Below are 23,118 nucleotides of genomic sequence, written 5' to 3'. Positions count from 1 at the left end.
TGGCAAACATAAGCACCACACATCCCACAGGCACTAACACAAGCACCATCCCCATGCAGACACACCAACATCCACTGCCTCCACTGTGTCCCCCTCCTCCACGTCCTCCTCTTCCCTCCCTGTCTCGTTCCACTCACACCTGCATGCATTACATTTTCATCCACTACCTCTATCACCAGCACGCCCATCACCACACACCTCTCACATGCACTCACCACCCCCACTACCATGCACACATCCCCTGTGTCCTCTCCCAGTGTGTCTGTGAGCCCTCCTCCCAAACTACACATACGCAGGCACACACCCACCCAACAGCCATCCACCTCACAACAGCCTCCGGTTCATGCACCTTCACCCAAATTCAGCAGACGTACACCTCCTACAACCACTACCTCTTCCTCCACTCTCAAAACCCCTCCATCTTCCCATCCCAGTGTGTCTAAGAAACTCTTCCTGGCTAACATTGACCTCTTCCCTACACCTCCCCCCGTCCTTCCCCTAGGGCCAGGCTGCGCAGGTCCCAGCCCAGCACCTCAGCCACCAAATCTTCCAGCACAGTGGTCTCAGCAAGTCCGGTCACATCGCTGGCGGCACCCATCAGGGTTGCTAGTGTGCCACCCAGCAAGGCCAAGGATCAGCCCATTCCACCACCTGCCAAGGTGAAGAAGGTGCCCACATGCTGGAGGGAGAAGCCGCACCAACCACCAAGCAAGGGCTCCTCCAAGCCAAAAGGGGACAGTGCCAAGGGACCAGCAGCAACATCAAAGGTGGGGAAGGGACACAAGACGAAGAGCAAGTCAGGACAGGGCACAGAGGCTTCGGCTGAGGGACCAGAGTCACCCCTTCTGTCAACCAGAACATCAACCTGGACACCACCACCTGCACCGCCACCTGCACAGCTGCTGCCTCAGCAACAGCCAGCATCATCCCCAGTGGGCAGCTGTCCGAGGCTGCAGGAGACGTCCTGCTGTGTCTATCCACAGGTGATGACACATGCACCACCGCCAGCACCTCCGCCACAGACACCGCCGCAACCACTGCCACCAGCCCCACGACGTGCTCAGACAGTGCCACCACAGCTGACATGGCTATCATCCCCAGTGGGCAGCCGGCCAAGGCTGCAGGAGACGTCCTGGACCCTGCACAGCGTACATAAGGCACGGCACCCAGCACTGTACCTGCATGTGGCAGGCGAAGTCGCAGCAGGGTGGAGTGTGTCTCTAGCTCCATGGAGTATCATGCTACCTTTTCCCAGGCAATCTCATGGCACACACACCCAGGTGAGGGAAAGGGACCTGCCACAATGAATGTGTAGCACTCTGGGCACAATGCCCCCTCCAGAACCAGTGGAGAATCACATCCACTCACCTAATCCTTGGAAGGATGAAGCACTCTGGGCAAAATGCCCCCTCCATAACCAGTGGAGAATCACATCCACTACCTCAGTCCTTGGCAGGATGAAGTACTCTGGCACAAAGCCCCCTCCAGAAACAGTGGAGAATCACATCCACTCACCTAATCCTTGGCAGGATGAAGCACTCTGGGCACAATGCCCCCTCCAGAACCAGTGGAGAATCACATCCACTTGAGAGACTGTGGCTTTGCACTCCCCAGGACAAAGCAGTGGCCAAACCACCCACTTGAGAGACTTGAGAGACTGGCTTTGCACTCCCCAGTATAAAGCAGTGGGCAAACCACCCACTTGAGAGACTTGAGAGACTGTGGCTTTGCACTCCCCAGGTCAAAGCAGTGGGCAAACCACCCACTTGAGAGACTGTGGCTTAGCACTCCCCAGGACAAAGCAGTGGACAAACCACCCACTTGAGAGACTTGAGAGACCGGCTTTGCGCTCCCCAGGATAAAGCAGTGGGCAAACCACCCACTTGAGACACTTGAGAGACTGTGGCTTTGCACTCCACAGGATAAAGCAGTGGGCAAACCACCCACTGGAGAGACTTGAGAGACTGTGGCTTTGCACTCCCCAGGTCAAAGCAGTGGGCAAACCACCCACTTGAGAGACTTGAGAGACTGTGGCTTTGCACTCCCCAGGATAAAGCAGTGGGCAAACCACCCACTTGAGAGACTCTGGCTTTGCACTCCCCAGGATAAAGCAGTGGGCAAACCGCAAACCACCCACTTGAGAGACTTGAGAGACTGTGGCTTTGCACTCTCCACTTGAGAGACTTGAGAGACTGTGGCTTTGCACTCCCCAGGATAAAGCAGTGGGCAAACCACCCACTTGAGAGACTTGAGAGACTTGAGAGACTGTGGCTTTGCACTCCCCAGGACAAATCAGTGGACATGGAGCCCCTTCGTGGAGCATTGGCATCGTCCGTTCATCCGGCTGAGGTGCCCCCGTCCCCCTAAGGTGCCTGTTCATTTTCGATCTGATGCCCCTGCAGTGTTCGCTCCATTTCGAGTCAGGTATCTTGTGTGGGCTTCGCCCATGCATTTTGGGACCCCTGGTCCACGGACAATGATTTTATTAATATCCAGACTTGTGTAGTTGGTGTACATATTTGTATATACTGATAATTTAATTTGGCCTATCTGATTTTTCAATGATTGCACTCGTTGCAATCATTTCATTTGGTCCTTGCATTCTTCCAGGGGGTGAAGGGGTGTATATGTAATGTTGCTGCATGTATTTATGTGTATGGTGTTGTTGGTGAGGGTGGGTATGGGGGTGTTGCGTGTTGTGTCTGTGTGTCACTCTCTTTTCCCTCCTCCCCTCCCCTCCCCTGTGTGCTAGGTGCAGTACTCACCGTGGTCGTCGCCGGTGTCTTTGCTGCTCCTGATACAAGAGGAGGTGAAGCAACATGGGCAGGACCTGTAACTTGGGCTCCATGGCGTCCTGGGTCCTCGTTGTGTGTTGAAAGGTGAGTGGTTTCCGTTCCAAGTACTGTTTCCGCCATGCTTTTGATAGCGTTGGTACCGCCCCAGAAAAGGTGGCGGATAGGCCTCTTGTAATACAGTGTGTGGAACCTTGTCTTCCACCTCTCTGTTGGCGGTTACAGCCGCTGTGTTTGTTTCTACCGCCATGGTGGTCGAGTGTTAAAGTGGCTGTCTATGTTGGCGGTTTCCGCCATGGTCGTGATCTCATTTTTTTACCTCCGGCCTGTTGGCGGTATTAAGGCCGCTTTAACACTGACCACCAGGGTTGTAATTGGGGCCTTTATTGCCTTGTATGTTGCCTACCTATTTTTAGGATGCTTCATATGTGTATGCAAATGTTCCTTTTATGGGCATAACATGCTAATATGTTTTTCTGACTTGCCATACGTTTTATAATGTTCCTAATATGGGCGTTTATGATATTCTTATGACAAGTGCTTTAGTGTAATAACGTGTTTCCTGACTACTGCTTATGTTGCAGAATACTGAGTAGCCTGTGTGTTATATGTGACTACTGCTAGTTTGTAGAGTAACTAATGTGTAACGTTCTGACAACTGCTAATGTAGCAGGATATTACTGATATGTGATGTTTGGTCTTGTGTACAATACAGTATATTTTCACATAACTTGGTGTTGCCTTTCCTTTGTGGTGGGGATAGTGCATCACCTGTGTTGTGTGTGTTGTGCAAATGCTTTACACCTTGCCTCCTGGTTAGGCCTGACTGCTTGTGCCAAGCTAACAAGGGAGTGAGCAGGGGTTATCTTGGATGTGTAAATCCCTTGCCCTGACTAGAGTGGGCGGGTTCTGCCTGGCCTAGCCAACCAGAAACCCCATTTCTAACAGTGAGGGAAAGAGAGTCAGAAAGAGAGAGAAAATAAAGAAGAGGGAACCGGGTTAAGAGATGCTTGAGAGTGGGGGTGAGGCACTGGAGCTTGCATCGCTGATATTCAATGAGCCCCCTCCGCCTAGCACTTTGGGGGAGGGGGCTGGAGATGAATGTTAAAAACAAGAGGTTAAGGGTCAGTCAGTGCTCAGGCCAGACCCTCCTCTTGCCCAGGCTTGTCCAAGGAACCCGGCCTCAGATAAGAGAAACTAGCTGGAGCGGATTACTCAGCAACACAGGAAAACACAAAAGCCAGCAGTTTTGGAATCTCATTGTTTCTGCGGTGATCCTGCGCAGGCGAGTCACTCAACCAGGCAAGTAGCAAACCACCCACTTGAGAGACTTGAGAGACTGTGGCTTTGCACTCCCCACTTGAGAGACTTGAGAGACTGTGGCTTTGCACTCCCCAGGATAAAGCAGTGGGCAAACCACCCACTTGAGAGACTTGAGAGACTGTGGCTTTGCACTCCCCAGGATAAAGCAGTGGGCAAACCACCCACTTGAGAGACGTGAGAGACTGTGGCTTTGCACTCCCCAGGACAAATCAGTGGGCATGGAGCCCCTTCGTGGAGCATTGGCATCGTCCGTTCATCCGGCTGAGGTGCCCCCGTCCCCCTAAGGTGCCTGTTCATTTTCGATCTGATGCCCCTGCAGTGTTCGCTCCATTTCGAGTCAGGTATCTTGTGTGGGCTTCGCCCATGCATTTTGGGACCCCTGGTCCACGGACAATGATTTCATTAATATCCGGACTTGTGTAGTTGGTGTACATATTTGTATATACTGATAATTTAATTTGGCCTATCTGATTTTTCAATGATTGCACTTGTTACAAACATTTCATTTGGTCCTTGCATTCTTCCAGGGGGTGACGGGGTGTATATGTAATGTTGCTGCATGTATTTGTGTGTATGGTGTTGTTGGTGAGGGTGGGTATGGGGGTGTTGCGTGTTGCGTCTGTGTGTCACTCTCTTTTCCCTTCTCCCCTCCCCTCCCCTGTGTGCTAGGTGCAGTACTCACTGTGGTCGTCGCCGGCGTCTTTGCTGCTCCTGATACAAGAGGAGGTGAAGCAACATGGGCAGGACCTGTAACTTGGGCTCCATGGCGTCCTGGGTCCTCGTTGTGTGTTGAAAGGTGAGTGGTTTCCGTTCCAAGTACTGTTTCCGCCATGCTTTTGATAGCGTTGGTACCGCCCCAGAAAAGGTGGCGGATAGGCCTCTTGTAATACAGTGTGTGGAACCTTGTCTTCCACCTCTCTGCTGGCGGTTACGGCCGCTGTATTTGTTTCTACCGCCGTGGCGGTCGAGTGTTAAAGTGGCTGTCTATGTTGACGGTTTCCTCTATGGTCGTGATCTCATTTTTTTTACCGCCGGCCTGTTGCCGGTATTAAGGCCGCTTTAACACTGACCACCAAGGTTGTAATTAGGGCCTTTATTGCCTTGTATGTTGCCTACCTGTTTTTAGGATGTTTCATATGTGTATGCAAATGTTCCTTTTATGGGCATAACATGCTGATATGTTTTTCTGACTTGCCATACATTTTATAATGTTCCTAATATGGGTGTTTATGATATTCTTATGACAAGTGCTTTAGTGTAATAACGTGTTTCCTGACTACTGCTTATGTTGCAGAATACAGAGTAGCCTGTGTATTATATGTGACTACTGCTAGTTTGTAGAGTAACTCATGTGTAACGTTCTGTCAATTGCTAAAGTAGCAGGATATTACTGATATGTGATGTTTGGTCTTGTGTACAATACAGTATATTTTCACATAACTTGGTGTTGTCTTTCCTTTGTGGTGGGGATAGTGCGTCACGTGTGTTGTGTGTGTTGTGCAAATGCTTTACACATTGCCTCCGGGTTAGGCCTGACTGCTTGTGCCAAGCTAACAAGGGGGTGAGCAGGGGTTATCTTGGATGTGTAAACCCCTTGCCCTGACTAGAGTGGGCGGGTTCTGCCTGGCCTAGCCAACCAGAAACCCCATTTCTAACAGTGAGGGAAAGAGAGTCAGAAAGAGAGAGAAAATAAAGAAGAGGGAACCGGGTTAATAGATGCTTGAGAGTGGGGGTGAGGCACTGGAGCTTGCATCGCTGATATTCAATGAGCCCCCTCCACCTAGCACTTTGGGGGAGGGGGCTGGAGATGAATGTTAAAAACAAGAGGTTAAGGGTCAGTCAGTGCTCAGGCCAGACCCTCCTCTTGCCCAGGCTTGTCCAAGGAACCCGGCCGCAGATAAGAGAAACTAGCTGAAGCGGATTACTCAGCAACACAGGAAAACACAAAAGTCAGCAGTTTTGGAATCTCATTGTTTCTGCGGTGATCCTGGGCAGGCGAGTCACTCAACCAGGCAAGTAGCAGGCCCATAAACTGTGCCGCTGCTGTCCTGTTAGCCACTGGAACATTGAGTCCTTTGCTCCTTTAAGAACCGGTTTCACATGAGCACACACTGGGGAGTGAAATGTATCAGCTCTGGAGGTAAAACAAAGAATTATCACCATGCCAAACTTTGTATACACATTTTGTTTCCTTTTATTTATTTTATTTTTGTGGTTTTTATATCGCGGACTTGGCTCAAAGACGTAAGAGCGCTTCACACAAGAGCAGGATGTAAGTTCTGTTTAACAAATATAAAACAACCTATTACCACCGGAAAAACAAATAACAAACAGTTTGAAAAAAAGTTTTGGGACCTTACAATACCTGACGTCACACAGGTGTATACTGAAGTCCTGGCGCACCTCTTGCCACCAAACATTTGTGACAGCCCCACTCCCAAACCTTAAATCAAGCATTGACGAATCTGTGCGGTCTTAAGGTGCTTAAAACTACAGCAGGAATTAAACAATTGTACAGTTAGCCACATCACATAGCAAGGATCCCCATACCAGGCACGGTGTGAGCAAAAACAAGAGCGCTTGTGAAAGACACTCTTCAATAAAAGAAAAAGTAGTCCCAAAAAATGCCATAAAATGGTCACTGCATAGGTCTAGGGGTGGTTGGGTGATGCTCTTGTGGAGGGCTAAAGCCTGGAAAACACATGACTTATGCAAGTCAGGGAACAATGGGGAGAACACTTGGTGGAGTGCCAAGGGAGCCAGCAAATGGCAGGCCTATAGGTGTGGCTGAAGCCCACAATGTAGACACAGCATGCCTCAGTTCAAGACAGCACATGCGCCCCATCTAGAGCAGAGACCTAAAAAGGAAAAAATCAGGAGAAATAAAGATATTTCTCCTTGTTGCAACTCCTTTACGCCTCCCCTCTCCCTCTGCGCCACCACTCCATCTGCCATGGAGCTGGTTGGGAAAAAGAAAAGGGAAGAAATAGAAGGAAGGAAGAAAGAAAAAAAATATTAAAAAGTAAAGGGAAATGCAAAAAAAAATAAAGGACCTCATTACACCCCTGGCGGCTGGTGATAAAGTGGCGGTAATACCGCCAACAGGCTGGCGGTAACTACTGCCAAATTTTGACCATGGTGGAAAGATCTCAGATAGACAGCCACTTTACCACACCGACCGCCAGGGCGGAAACAACAGGCACCACGGTGGTAGCCGCCTACAGCCAGGCAGAAGTCAATGTTCCGTCCACCATATTATGACAACACATTCCGCCACCTTTTTCCGAGGCGGTAACAACAACATCAAAAGCCTGACAGAAACTGAGCTCAGAAGGGAAAGGACTCACCACTGGAGATATAGGGAACAACCACACCACCATGGAGCTCGAGCTGCAGATCTTTCCAATGATCTTCTATCTCCTGCTCCACCATGAACACCAACAACTGCGAAGACGACCACAGTGAGTACAGCCACCTAGCACACAAGGGAGGGGCAGAGGAAAAAGAGAGTGACACACGCACACGCAACACACACACCCCAATCCCAACACCATACACACAATCCGATGCAGTAGTGTAATAATATAAATGCAGTAGAAAATGAAAATTCTATCTAATGGTATATACATATGTACAGTTCAAGGGACACTGCCCAGTCTTCAATCTGCGTGGGCCATAGGCCAAAGTCCAAGGCCGCACTTGTCACCTGCAGCAACACGGAGAGGACACTGCAGGGGCATCAGTTAGAAAATAGGCAAGCACCTCAGGGGGACGGGGGGCACCTCAGCCGGCAGATGGAACAACACCACTGGTTCTGGAGGGGTCAAGTCCACAGTCTCTCAGGTGGGTGTCTTCCCAACTGGTTCTGGAGGGGGCATCATGCCCTGTTCTCTTCATCCTGCGGAGTGCAAGGTCACAGTCTCTCAGCTGGGTGTCATTCCCACAAGATTTGCAGGGGGCAGGCCGCACAGCAGCCCATGGAGGCAGGACTACACACTGTCCACCGGCGGTGACGGCTGCTCAGTGGTGGTGGTGCTGATGCTGCTGGTGGTTGTGGGGGGAAGCTCCAGCTCATCCCCTGCAGCCTCTGACGGCTTCCCACTGCTGGTGGTGGTGGTGCTGCTACTGGTGGTTGTGAGGGGAGGCTCCAGCCCATCCCCTGCAGCCTCGGACGGCTGCCCACTGCTGGTGGTGATGGTGCTGCTGCTGGTGGTGGGGGAAGCTCCAGCCTATCTCCTGCAGTCTCGGACGGCTGCCCACTGCTGGTGGTGGTGCTGCTACTGGTGGTAGGGGGAAGCTCCTGCCCATCCCTTGCAGCTTCAGACAGCTGCACAACCATGGTTGTTGTTGGGGGCTCCAACTGAGCACTAGGGGCAGGCTCCTTGCCCTTCCTGGCAGCACTAGGGAGAGGCACACTTTCCTTAAGGCTGCCTGGTGCCCTGGATCCTTTCCCACCACAAGTGGGTGTGGACACTACCGTTCCTGTGGACTGGCTGGCTGAGGTGCTTGCCTCAGTTTTAGGCACTCTGGCCACACGTGAAGGACAGGGGGAGGGGTAGGGAAGAGGTCAATGGTGGAGAGGAAAAACATCTTAGGGACATTGGGGTGGGTAGAGGGAGAAGGTATGGGAGTGGAGAAAGAGGGAGTGGTTGTAGGAGGTGCCTGTCTGCTGTGTTTGGGTGCAGGTGCATGGGCTGTATGCTGTTGTGAGGTAGATGGCTGTTGGGTGTCTGAGTGCTTGCGTTTGTGTAGCTTGGGGAGGGACAGACACAGTGGGAGAGGACACAGGGGACGTGTGCATGGCTGTTGTGGTGGTGTCTGCCAGTGAGGTGTGTGTTCTGCTAGGTGTGGTGGTAATGGCGGTAGTGCATGAGGATGCAGTGCAAGCAGGTGTGAGTGTGGACGGATCTAGGATGGAGGTGGAGGAGGAGGAAGAGGAGGAGGAGGAGGAGGAGGAGGAGGGGGACACGGTGGAGGCAGTGGATGTTGGTATGTCTGCATATGGATGGTGTTTGTGTGAGTGCATGTGGGATGATGTGTGGTGCTTGTGTTTGCCAGAACCACTCTTGTGTGTTGTCCTGTGTGCATGCTCGTCTGCCTGTGTGCTTGGGATAGGTTGGGGTTGACGGGAATGGGATTGGGAAGAGGAAGTTGGAGGGGGAGGGTGGAAACAGGGAGAATGGCTGCCATCAGAGAGGAGGCCAGAGCCTGGATTGATCTCTGTTGGGCCTCCAAGCCAGTGTGAATGCCCTCCAGAAATGCATTTGTCTGTTGCATTTGGACTGCCAACCCCTGGGTGGCATTCACAATGGTTGACTGCCCAACAGAGATGGATCGCAGGAGGTCAATAGTCTCCTCACTCAGGGCAGCATGGCTAACTGGGGCATGGCCTGAGGTGCCTGGGGCCAAGGAGATGCCCACGCTTCTGGGTGAGCGGACACCGGCAACTCGATGAGGGGCCGCTGGGAGGGCAGTGCTGGTATGAGGGGTGGCGGCTGTACCTGTAGCTGGGGTGGTCACAGAGGTGTCTGCCACCACCCGGGGGCTCCCATCGGAGGAGGTATCTGTGTCCAAACTGTCCCCTCCAGCCTCCGCCATGGTGCTCCCCTTGCCCTCTGTCCCACTGGTGCCCTCACCGTCGGTGGACTCTGCCTCCTGGGTCCTGTGGGATGCAGCTCCCCTGTCGACAATGCCTCTGCTCCTCCGCCAGATGATGCTAATGCACATAAGGACAGGATGACAAAACAAGAAAGGGGGGAGAGACAAAGGATACACTGGGTCAATGGCTGCACCAGCACCACCGTTGGCGTACACACCGCAGTCACACAGGGAACAGCCCTATGCACTATGCAATGCACCACCAGTAATAATGCTAGCCACCAGGGCATGGGGAGGGGCACATACCACCAACTGCAGCACACCTTAGACCCACACAGCCCTGACCAGTAGTGGATGCCTAGAAGCTAGGTAGCAGGATTATCACTTCAGAACCGTGCCCAACATGGGACCTACTTTGCAATGTCAGGCCTGGCCTAGGGGCACCCACTGACACACATCCCCCACCTGGGTACCCCCTACAATGCATAAGTTGTAATGATGGGAACTGTACTCACCCACTTGTGGCTGCTGTGATGCCCTCAAGCGCCCATCCAGTTCAGGATAGGCCACCGCCAGTATGTGGGCCATCAGGGGGGTCAGGGTTCAACGAGCACCCCTTCCTCATTAGGAGGCCATCCCCAGCTGGGCCTCTGCCGTCTTCCATGCCCAGCCTCTCAGGTCCTCCCACCGTTTGCGACAGTAGGTGCTCTGCTTGCCGTAGACCCCCAGGGTCCACACATCCTTGGTGATGGCACGCAATATACCCTTCTTTTGATGGGCGCTGACCTGCAGAGAAATACACACAGGAAAAGGTATCAGTCAGACCGTCCAGCCTGTTACACTTATGGCCCACCATACCCATTCACATTACCATTTGCACACACAGGGCCCAGCACACAAGCTGCACGCCGCCCAGGGGACATCCACCCACCCCCCCTACACAATGCCTTCATACACACCATTCCATGCATTCACGCTCACAGTACATGCTCACAGTGTACTCACCTGTTGGTCTGGAGGCCCATACAGCAGTCCGTACTGAAGTAGGACCCTATCTACCAGTCGCTCCAACTCTGCCGAGGTAAAGGCAGGGGCACTTTCCCCAGTCACAGGGGCCATGGTAGGTTCCAGAAATCAGGTCACAGCAGCGCCTGCAGTGTAGGTCCTCTCCTGTTGAAGGTCAGGTAGCAAGTGAGTGATCAGATAGAAAATGGTGGTTACGTCTGCGGCGGTGCATACTGTCACTGCCGGCGTAGATCACCACTGGCCACTGTACCCAATAGGGCACAATAATAACCAATGAGGAGTTGCTCGGCGGATCACGACCGCGTACCACAGTGGCGCACAAAGTCAGCGGAATTACCTCACTTCCACCTGTCCCTCCACACAGGACAGGCGGATGCCATTTCAGGGTGGGGGGGCAGGTCCTGGATAAAAACTGCATCATAGTTTACAATTGGACATACAGGACAAATGCCACTTATATATTAAAAAATAACATCATGCATTGTACTGTTGTGGCTACAATGTACAGTTTGTGACCGGCTCCTCACTCTTTTGCCCCATAGATTGCTACCGCTGTAGATAAATAGGAGATGGAGACATACTTCTGTGTACAGACCCCTGGTGGACTTGGCAACAATGGAGGGCAGGCACATTATCCTCAACTATAGACTCGAAAGGGCCACAATCACGGAGCTGTGTGCCCAATTGGAGCCTGACCTAATATCTCCAGTCTGTCACCCCGCTGGGATACCCCCTATTGTGCAAGTTCTATCTGTGCTCCATTTCCTGGCAACTGGTTCCTTCCAAGTGACAGTGGGCGTGGCAGCAGGAATGTCACAGCCAATGTTCTCAATAGTGCTGGCCAGAGTGTTGTCTGCCCTGATGAAACATGTGCAGCTACATTGTTTTCCCCCAGGGGGAGGATTAGGCCAAAGTGAAAGCTGACCTCTATGCAATGGGACATATCCCCAACATCATTGGGGCAATTGATGGTACACATATTTCATTTGTCCCCTCCCCCCACCAGAATGAATAGGTATTCAGAAATCAAAAGAGTTTTCACTCAATGAATGTGCAGATGGTGTGCTTGCCAGACCAATACATCTCCAGTGTCAATGCTAAGTATCCTGGGTCAGTGCATGATGCCTTTATCCTGAAGAATAGCAGCATCCCAAATGTGATGGGCCACTACAGAGGCACATGGTGTGGCTAATAGGTGAGGCCTGGTTCCCACCCAGTAGATGTTGGGCTATGGGTATGGTGTGGGCCATATGGGATATTATGTGGCTAAATGTTGTCCCTCGATATTTGCAGGTGACTCTGGTTATCCAGACCTATCATGGCTACTGACCTCTGTGAGGAATCCCAGGACAAGGGCAGAAGAACATTACAATGAGGCACATGGGAGAACAAGAAGGATTATCGAACGTACCTTGTGCCTCCTGAAGGCCAGGTTTCAGTGCCTCATCTAACAGGTGGATCCCTGTGCTACTCACCCAAGACAGTCTGCCAGATAATCGTGGCATGCTGCATGTTGCACAACCTGGCCCTAAGATGCTATGTGCCTTTTCTGCAGGAGGAGGCTGGAGATGGCCGTGTGGCAGCAGTGGACCCTGTAGACAGTGAGGATGAGGAGGTAGAGGATGAGGATGAGGACAACAGAACAGCAGTGATTCAACAATACTTCCAATGACACACAGGTAAGACAGTGTTACTTCACATTTCATTGACAATTATTTTTATATCTTTGGCACTGGCATGTTGTTATTTCCCACTTCTATGTCCTCTTACTGTACCCTTTGGCAACTCATTTTGCAGATGTTGGTGCCCCACTATCGCTCCTGGTGTGATCACTGCAGACAAATACAGGTCTTTCCGATTTGAACATTACTGTACATTTGAATTGCAATGTTTGAACATGTTTATACGAATACATACTTAAATAAGTTTGACGTACTCTATACTTGTATTTTGTCAAAGGGTGTTTAAGTGCTAAGAAGTAAAGGGGCAAGTGCATTGGGATGGGGTGATGTTGGAGGAAAGTCCAGGGTATTGTTCCAGTCTATTTGTAGCACAGGTGCATTGTCCCTGGGGACATAAGAAGGGGAGCGATGGCAGTTTAAGGTGGACAAGGTGACTGTGTGGGACACAGGGGTGACAATCAGGAGAGTCTCATTTCCTGGTGGGGGTCTTGGCAATAGTCTCTGGCTTCTGCCTGGATCGTAGGGAACGTTTGCGGGGTGGTTCTTCTTCTGCAGGGGGAGGGGTGCTGGTGGCCTATTGTCCTGTGGAGGGGCCTCCTGTCCACTAGCGGTAGTGGAAGGCAGTTCAGATGTCTGGCTATTGGCAGGGGCCCGCTGTTGTGAGGCTGCCTCCCTCATTATGTTGGCCATGTCTGCCATCACCCCTGCTATGGAGGCCAGATTGACGTGTCCTGGGGACAGAGGTATAGGTACACTGGGTGGGTGCTGTGGTGGTGTTTCCTGAGGTGGGGAGGCTCTGTGGTGGAGTGTGACTGTGGCTGAGTATCCAACTGTCTAGAGGTCCCTGATGGGCCAGGTTGGTCATCCAGATCCAGGTTACCAGAGTTGCTGTCATCACTGTTGGCCTCTTCTGTGGGGGGACTGGATATTGCTGGCACCTCCTCTCCGCTGATATTGGCTGGGATACCTGTGGGGATGTAAATGCTGTGTTATAGTTTCTGTGTTTGACATATTGTGCATCCATGGCTTTCCCTCTTTGGTTGTATTTGCCCTGGCTGCTTTCACTTGTGTAAGTTGGTATTTGGTGGGCCACCTGATTCTCTCTAGTGTGCATGTTTTAGTGATAGGTGTCCATGCAGGTCTGTGAGTGGTGTGCATGCATTGGTATGGCATGCAGGGCTTGGCAGTGGGATGAGTGGGATGTGATAGTGGGGTGTGTGGGAGGTGGTGGAGTGATGTGAGTGAGGGTGAGGGTATGTGTTGGCATGCAGGTAGGGGGGTGATAGTAGTATAGAGTTGACTTACCAGAGTCCAGTCCTCCTGCTACTCCAGCCAGGCCCTCAGGATGCATGATTGCCAAGACTTGCTCCTCCCATGTTGTTAGTTGTGGGGGAGGAGGTGGGGGTCCACCGCCAGTCCTCTGGATAAGGAGCTGGTGCCTTGTTGCAATGGAAAGTACCTTTCCCCGTAGGTCATTCAATCTCTTCCTGATGTCATCCCTGGTTCTTGGGTGCTGTCCCACGGCGTTGACCCTATCCATGATCCTCCACCATAGCTCCATCTTCTTAGCAATGGATATCTGCTGCACCTGTGCTCCAAATAGCTGTGGCTCTACCCTGATGATTTCCTCCACCATGACCCTTTGCTCCTCCTATGTGAATCGGGGGTGTCTTTGCTTTGTGGTGCCATGGGTGTTGTGTGAGGTGTGTAGGTGAGGGTGTGTTGGGTAATGTGTTGGGGTGTGTGATGTGGGGTATGTGAGTGGTGTATAGGTGATGGTGGTGTGTGGCTCTGGTTTTGTCTGTGGTCGTGGTGTCTGTCTTGTGCCGATGCTTTGTAGTCGTAAAGGGTTGTGGGTAATGTGGGTGTGTGTTTTATAGTGGTGTGGGTGTGGTGTGTGTATGGGTGTCATGTGAGTGTTGTTTAAAGTGTCCAATGTGGTGTTGTTTTGTATGTGTGTGTGTATTTTGAGCGCGGCCATATGTCCCACCAATGGTTTACCACCATTGAATGTCCGCCATGGTTATTCGTGGGTCATAGTGTGATGGGTGTTGTTCTGTTGGCGTAACGGTGTGGGTGTTGATACCCCCAGTTTATCACTGACCTTTGGTGTGGCTGATTGGTGTGTGTATGTCATAATATGGTGAACGGATGTCCGCGGTGGCGGCAGTATGTCAGCGGCAGTCAGCGTGGCGGTAAGAGGGCTTTGTCGCCAATGTCATATTGAGGGCCAAAGTGTTAAAAAAGTCACAAAAACCACCAACAAAATGACAGAAATGGAAAATACACAAACACGCACACACTGATGAAATAAAATAAAATGAGGGGTGGATCATTTAGAAAAGGGTGGAATTAAAAATATTAAGGGCCAATTAAAGTTAAGCCCAGCACCATGCACAAAGACACAGAGAAAACATAATGGCTGTACTTTTGCGAACCTCGGTGTGCCGTTTGTGCGATATTTGCAATGCAAGAATGGAAATCGTGCTCTCGAACATGAAAAAATAGGGGGAACGGGTGTACCGAGCAACTCTGCTTGCTGGTAGAATTCCGGGGAGCTCACGAAGTTTTTTAATAACTTTTCAGAATTCCGTGTAGTGGGACTGCGCAAGCTCTGCCCACCCCTACTTTACACTTACCGGTTTTCTGTCAGTTTTTTGTCCTATGATTTCTCATCAGTTATTTTCCCCTATGATTATTGAATCTCAAGGCTTTTTTTCCAAAGCTAATCAGGATGCCAATTTAAATGCATTCCCTCGTTACCAGAATCCATTGGTGCCATGTGAAGCATTTGTTTTGATCACTTTGTTATGCAGTTCATTTCGATCATTTCTATCTTGTTAATGGTTGATTTTTATATTTTAGGGAACCATTACAATACCACATAGGGTAGTGCGCTTTTAGACATTTTCCGCAAAATAGTTAATAAATGCATGAATCCTTGCTTCCAAACTAATTGCAAGCTATTTTTCACCCAGACATTTCACCTGCTGTCATCAGGTCAAATGCCTGGGTGAAAGTTCACAAGCCACAGCACTAGATTGTCCCTTGGTGTTTTAGCATGACCTGTAGTCCTGGTGCAGAACTGCCAACTAAATAAAAGATCACACTGTGTGAGAAGGGGGGGGAGTCTTAAAAGGGGCCAGGGCCACATGCTAGGAAGCATGTAAGAGGCACTTGTCCCTCCACCCCATCCCCAAACCTTCTCCTAAAAAAAAATAAAAAAAAGAATAAGCTTGCTGAGGCTGTTGCCGATGGCCTGGGTTGTTCTCACACCCATTAATGGATGTCTGCAGTTCAAAGCCTCTGAAAATGAGCTGAAAATCCACTGTTTACAGTGGAGTTTCAGCTTGTTCTCTCTGCCATTGTGTGATATTGGCTCCTCACCATGTGACCATGTGAAGTGAGTGGATACTGTGTGTCACACAGGAGCCTCATGTGAGTTGGTAGGTCTCCTGGTGCGACTGGTAACTTGTGTTATCGCTCACTTTATGATTACTTGGCCATTCATTATGAGGGCCTCTGTGTGTTATAATAAAGGTTAAGTCAGTTTAGCAGGTGTTTAACTTTCAAGTTTCCTAAAGGCGTTAGTTTCACTTTAAAATGTTCATAGTCTCTTCTAGATGAGGTGTTTGGTTTATCTTTATTTTTGGGAGGGCTGCCTTGACTGGGGTCTCATGCAGATCTTTGGCTGCTTGCTTGCTGCTTCATTTGGGTGGGCTTAGGTCTATTCCAAGGCTTTAGTGAGGAAGATGATCCCAATCTATTTAGGAGATGGATATTTCTCTCACCCTCATCTGTCCAGATAACAGTTGTCATGGCTGTTGTAAATTTTCACAGATCAGCTTTACCTCATTTGGCTTTACTGGAGGTTTATGATATTAAATGTTTGATACTGATTGACAGTGATCAGAGAATGGAGATTGTTGTTTCAGTATGAATCTATTACAGTCTTCCTAGTCTAAATCAGTTACCACAATTATTTACCCTACTGCATTGTGATAACCTGCCCATAGGCATCACCTTTCATGTATTATTGCAGAATAAAGATGCCGAGCCATTAAAATAGACAGTCATCTCTTGCCACTTTAGACACTATCCTAGTTAGTCCATGTGCATTTTTGTGTCTGGGTAAGAGTAGCTTCTGGAAACATATGTCAGCTCCCTAGAGTGGAGGATGAAGTTTTGTTCTGGCCTTGCGCATTTGTGCCTCCTACTCCTCAGCAAACCAAATCTTACCTCATTCAAACAACCCAAATACCAATGTAATTCGATGTTTGACAAACCCTGAAACCTTGTGAAATGTTGAGGTCTTGATTCACAAAGGTAAACTTAGACTTTTGGGGGGTTATTCCAACTTTGGAGGAGGTGGTAATCCGTCCCAAATGTGACGGATTTACCACCAGCCGTATTACGAGTTCCATAGGATATAATGGACTCGTAATACGGCTGGTGGTATATCCGTCACTTTACTGTCACTTTTGGGACGGATTACCACTTCCTCCAAAGTTGGAATAACCCCCTTGGTCTAAACTTAAACCAAAAGTTTAAGTCTACGACTTCACAAAGATTATTTACGAGTACTATCTTTGCATCTGCATTCCTGCCTCGAGTACAGATGTAAAGATAGTACTGGTAAATGCCCTTTGTGCAACCCAAGGTCGTAAACCTAGACTTTTGGTCTAAGATTAGGCCAAAAGTCTAAGTTTACCTTTGTGAAACAGGCCCTGAATGTTTGAAATTTGGCATGTCAGTAGGCTATCGTGCCCTGTAGGAGAAGACATACTCCCACATAAAATAGTGCCTTTTTCGTTTCTCACAGCTGTGAAAGAGAGAGACTACCCAGAGGCTAACTTTCCCTTTTTTAGGTCTCGCCTCAGACAGCATTAACTGTCTGTTGTTGAAAACCTGGGGCCGTATCACACAAAGGTGGTCATTACAACCCTGGCGGACGGTGTTAAAGCGGCGGTAAGACCGCAAACAGGCCGGCCGAAAAAAAAGGGAATCATGACCATGGGGGAAACCGCCAACAAAGACAGCCACTTTAACACTCCGACCGCCACGGCGGTACAGACAAACAGCGCGGAGGTCACCGCCAACAGACAGACGGGAGACAAAGTACCGCCCACAGTATCACAACCTACCAATCCACCACCTTTTCCGGAGCGGATTCACCGTGGACAAAAACACAGCGGAAACAGCCATTTCAATGGGAAAATGCTCACCTCTACACACTCCACGAGGAACGAGGACACCATGGAGCCGGAACTCTAAATACTCCCTGCGATAGTCTTCCTGCTCCTGTACGATCATCATCAACGCCGGCGCCAAAGACAACGGTGAGTACTGCACCTACGACATAGGGGAGGCAAAAGTCAGGGACACACACACGCAACACCCCCACCCCCACCCCGACCCTCACCCACTACAACACACACACCAATGCATATCCAAACATTACAGTAACAACCCCCAACCCCCCCCCCGGAAGAATGCAAAGACAAAAGGAAATGAGTTCAACCATTGTAATATATCAAAATACAGTAACCAAATATATACAGATATATATACACATTCAACAAAATATACATCACGATTAGTAGTGCAGGTAATGCACCATTCAATGTCTGTGGACCACAGGGCCCAAAATGCATGGGCGAGGCCCACACACGATACCTGAGCAAAACGGAGAGAACATCAGATAGAAATACAACAGGCACCTCAGGGGGATGGGAAGGGGGGGCACCTCAGCCGGATGACAGCACCACGCCAGATCCACGAGGGGGCTCCATGCCCATTGATGTATCCTGGGGAGTGCAAAGCCACAGTCTCTCAAGTCTCTACAGTGGGTGGGTTGCCCACTGTTCAATCCTGGGGAGTGCAAAGCCACAGTCTCTCAAGTCTCTACAGTGGGTGCATGCCATGGCGGTCTTTGCCCTGTTCAGCGGTGCTTGCCCTGTTCAGCAGTGCTTGACTTTGCTGTCTCTGACCTGTTCAGCGGTGCATGCCATGGCGGTCTTTGCCCTGTTCAGCGGTCTTTGCCCTGTTCAGCGGTGCTTGACTTTGCTGTCTCTGACCTGTGCAGCGGTGTTTGCCATGGCGGTCCCTCATTGCCCAGCGGGGCTGTGGCTGCCGGGGCCCTCCTGGGCACTGACTATGGCGGTGGCCTCCTGGCCAGTGACGACGGGACTGCCCTCCTGGGCACTGACTCTGGCGGTGGCCTCCTGGCCAGTGACAATGGGACTGCCCTCCTGGGCACTGACTCTGACGGTGACCTCCTGGCCAATGACGATGGGGCTGGCGGTGGCCTCCTGGGCAGCGGGGATGATGGTGGGCTTCTCCGCCGTGCTGCTCTTCCCAGACTTTGGCGCTTTCTTCTGCCCCTTCCCCACCTTGGGAGGAGTCACAGCTGAGTGGACAGTCCCTCCGGGACCCTTGTGAGCGGCTTTGCCGGCTGGAGTCTTCCCCCCATCCCGTCGGCCACTGTCCAACTTCTGGTGCTTCACAGGGAGGGGGGCTGGTTGTGCTGTGGCTCCGTGTCACACTGGCTGCCCTGGTGCCCAGTGCACTCCACATACCTCTAACAGGCACCACTGGTACCGGAGATTTTTTGGCTGAGGTGCTAGTACGGGACCTATGAATTGGAGGGGGGGTGGTGGGAAAGAGGTCAAGGTTGCTCAGGAAAAGTTTCTTACGAACTTTGGGACAGGTAGCTGGAGGGGTCTGGGAGTGGAGGAAGAGGAAGTGGTTGTAGGAGGTGTAACTTTTGTTGATTTCGGTGCAGGTGCATGCGCTGGAGGCTGTCGTGAGGTGGATGGATGTTGGGTGGGTGTGTGCCCGCGTTTGTGTACTTTGGGAGGGGGCGTCACAGATACACTGGGAGAGGACACAGGGGACGTGTAAATGGTAGTGGGGGTGGTGAGTGCAGGTGAGCGGGGTGTGCCGGTGCAGGACCTAGTGGCTGTAGTGGTAGTGCATGCAGGTGAGAGTGTAGATGACACTGGGAGGGAGGAGGGAGACGACGAGGAGGGGGACACAGTGGAGGCAGTGGATGTTGCTGTGTCTGTATGTGTGTGATGCTTGTGTGAGTGCCTGTGGGATGTGTGGTGCTTATGTTTGCCTGAGCTTCCCTTGTGTGTTGACATGTGTGCAGGCTGGTCTGGTGGTGTGCTTGGGATAGGCTGGGGTACAGGGGATTGGGTCTGGGTGGAGGAAGTTGGAGGGGGGAGGCTAGAGACAGGGACAATGGCTGCCATCAGTACTGAGGCCAGAGATTGCAGGGTTCGATTAATTGCAGCCTGACCAGAATGAATGCCCTCCAGGAATGCATTACTGTGTTGCAACTCCCTTTCTACACCCTGGATGGCATTCACAATGGTAGACTGCCCAACAGTAAGGGACCTGAGGAGGTCAATGGCCTCCTCACTGAGGGCAGCAGAGGTGACAGGGGCAGGGGTTGAGGTGGCTGGGGCGAAGGTGATGCCCACCCTCCTGGGTGAGCGGGCACAGGGCAAAGGCTGAGCGGCTGCTGGGAGGGTGGGGCTGGTAGGGGGGATGGCGGCTGTACCTGTAGAAGTGGGGGGCACAGATTTTGTCGCAACCACAAGGGAGCTCCCATCGGAGGACCAGTCCGTGTAGCTGGTTGCTGATCCTGTCCCTGCCGTCAAGCTCCCCTCGCCCTCCATCCCACTGGTGTATTCAGAGTCTGTGGTGTGGCCCTCCATGGCCATGTGGGATGCAGCTCCCTCCTGCTCCATTGCCACTGTACCTCCGCCAGATGATGCTGATGCACAAAAGAACAGGGAGAGCACAAAAAGTGGGTTGGGGACAGAAGAAAGACAGGTTGAGTGCATGGCTTACCGCTACCGTTGGCGGACAATACAGACACAGCAGCCCCCTGCACTACACCGCGCTGTTGGGCTCTACTGATGCAGTTCCTGGGATATGGCCTACATGGCTATGGTGGACATCAGGACACATAGATGACACAGGGGCATGTATACCTGTACTTGTCACTCTCCAGAGGTGGGGTGGAGTACCACATGGCCTGCATTACGCAGGGACACAGCCTACAGAACTCGCCCTGGCCTAGGGAAACCCACAGCCCTCCTCGCCCACCCCGATACCTTCACTGCACGCAAAGTCCGCTGAATGATGTTGTACTCACCCCCTTGTGTCTGCTGTGATGCCCTCAAGCGCCCATCCAACTCAGGGTAGGCCACCGCCAGGATACGGAACATCAGGGGGGTCATGGTGCGACGAGCACCCCTCCCACGTTGGGAGGCCATCCCAAGCTGAGCCTCCGCCGTCTTCTTGCTCAAGCGGCGAACGTCCTCCCATCTTTTACGGCAGTGGGTGCTCCGTCTCTGGTGGACCCCCAGGGTCCGGACGTATCTGGCGATGGCACGCCAAATATCCTTCTTCTGGTGGGCGCTGACCTACATGACATGTACAGGGGAAGAAGAGAAGTCATTACCAACTGCACCGTCGAAGTGAGTGGCCCACATCCCTACCCTTGCCATGTGGCACATGCATTCACAGTCCTTCATGCTCTCAGAACTCTGCCCCTTCCTTCTTACAACCAGCCCTCTCCACCCAGGCATAGCCCATACAACTTGCTCCCTGTGTAATCACCTGTTGGTCTGGAGGACCGTAGAGTAGCGTGTACTTGGGGAAGACCCCGTCCACGAGCTTCTCCAACTCCTGTGCAGTGAAGGCCGGGGCCCTTTCCCCAGACGCACGAGCCATTGTCTCCTCCAGACCGAGGTCACAGCAGCACTTGCAGTATAGGTCCTCTCCTGTTGAAGATCAGGTATCGAGTGATTCAACAGATAGAAAATGGCGGTGACGTCCGCGGCGGTGACGTCCGCGGCGGTGCGTATCATCACCGCCGGCGCACTTCGTCATTGGCTCCTAGGACCCATAGGGTCCAATGTTAACCAATGCAGAATTGCGCAGCGGTCTTCAAACGCCTACCGCGACGGTGTACAACGCCAGCGCAGTTACCTCATATCCCATTGTCCCAGTTTAGAGGTCAGGCAGCCGCCATTTCAGGGGCCCACATGGCTTCATTTTCAACTGCGTCACACATACCTAGGCCTGGACTCAACACATATACAGACAACTTTTTGGATTATGTTTCGTGTTCTGTGTAGCTGTGGGTACATACCTCTGAGTTGCTTGACTCTGTGGTCGCTGTTGTCCTTCCTAGGCACCGTCAGCTGGGACATGTGAGGAGATGGCGGAATCCTCCGGTGTACCGACCGCTGGTGGACCTGTTGACAATGGAGGAGCAACATTTAATCATCACCTACAGGTTTGACCGTGCCACAATCCAGGAACTGTGTACCCAGTTGGAGCCTGACCTGATGTCAGCTATCCGCCATCCCACAGGGATCCTCCCTCAAGTGCAGGTGCTATCAGTGCTCCATTTCCTAGCAAGTGGGTCATTTGAAACAACAGTGGCCATGGCATCAGGGATGTCCCAGTCTATGTTTTCCAACGTGTTGTCCAGAGTGTTGTCTGCCCTGCTGAAACACATGAGGAGCTACATCGTTTTCCCTCAGGTGGAGGATTTGGCTACTGTTAAAGGTGATTTCTATGCCCTTGGACATATCCCTAACATCATAGGTGCCATTGATGGGACCCATGTGGCTTTGGTCCCACCCCCACAGGAGTGAACAGGTGTACAGGAACTGGAAGAGTTATCATTCTATGAATGTACAGATGGTATGTTTGTCAGACCAGTACATCTCCCAGGTAGATGCTATATTCCCTGGCTCAGTGCATGACGCCTACATCCTGCGGAATAGCAGCATCCCTTATGTGATGGGTCAACTCCAGAGGCACCCGGTGTGGCTATTAGGGGACTCTGGTTACCCCAACCTGTCATGGCTACTGACCCCAGTGAGGAATCCCAGGACCAGGGCAGAGGAACGCTACAATGAGGCACATGGGCAGACTAGGAGGGTGATCGAACACACCTTCGGCCTCCTGAAGGCCAGGTTCAGGTGCCTCCATATGACAGGTGGTTCCCTATTCTACTCACCAAGGAAGGTGTGCCAGATCATCATCGCCTGCTGTATGCTTCACAATCTTGCTTTGCGACACCAGGTGCCTTTTCTGCAGGAGGATGGTCCAGATGACGGTGTTGTGGCAGCTGTGGAGCCTGTGGACAGTGATGAGGAGGAAGCAGAGGAAGAAGACATTGACAACAGGGACTCAGTCATCCAGCAATATTTCCAGTGACACACAGGTGAGAACACTTTCTTGCCTACTACAAGTACTTTCACACTTCTACCTCTATCCTGTCTGTCAATTTCAACCAGTATTTGGTAACTGAGTTGTACATTTCCATTACTGTTTCACAGGTGTGGTTACCAATGTGTGTCATCTGCTTGCATTCTTCATGGACTTGTGATGTGTGACATAGGTATGTTGACATGACATTTGAGAACGGATTTTGTCACTGTCATAGCTAATACACATTTTCAAAGTCACAGACTGAGTCCAGATTGTTTTGTGCTTCAAGGGTGTTTATTGAAGTGCTAAATATTGGAGGGGGTGGTAAAATGGTGAGGAGTGATGGTGGAGGAATGTCCATGGCAGAGTCCAGTCTATTAGTCTCACAGGTGCACTTCCCATATGGGCATAGGAAGTGGAGCTGGGGCAGTTCCAATATGGACAGGGTTACAAAG

Source organism: Pleurodeles waltl, chromosome 6 (assembly GCF_031143425.1).
Source record: "Pleurodeles waltl isolate 20211129_DDA chromosome 6, aPleWal1.hap1.20221129, whole genome shotgun sequence".
Classification (NCBI taxonomy): Eukaryota; Metazoa; Chordata; class Amphibia; order Caudata; family Salamandridae; genus Pleurodeles; species Pleurodeles waltl.
This window is presented reverse-complemented; position numbering follows the sequence as displayed.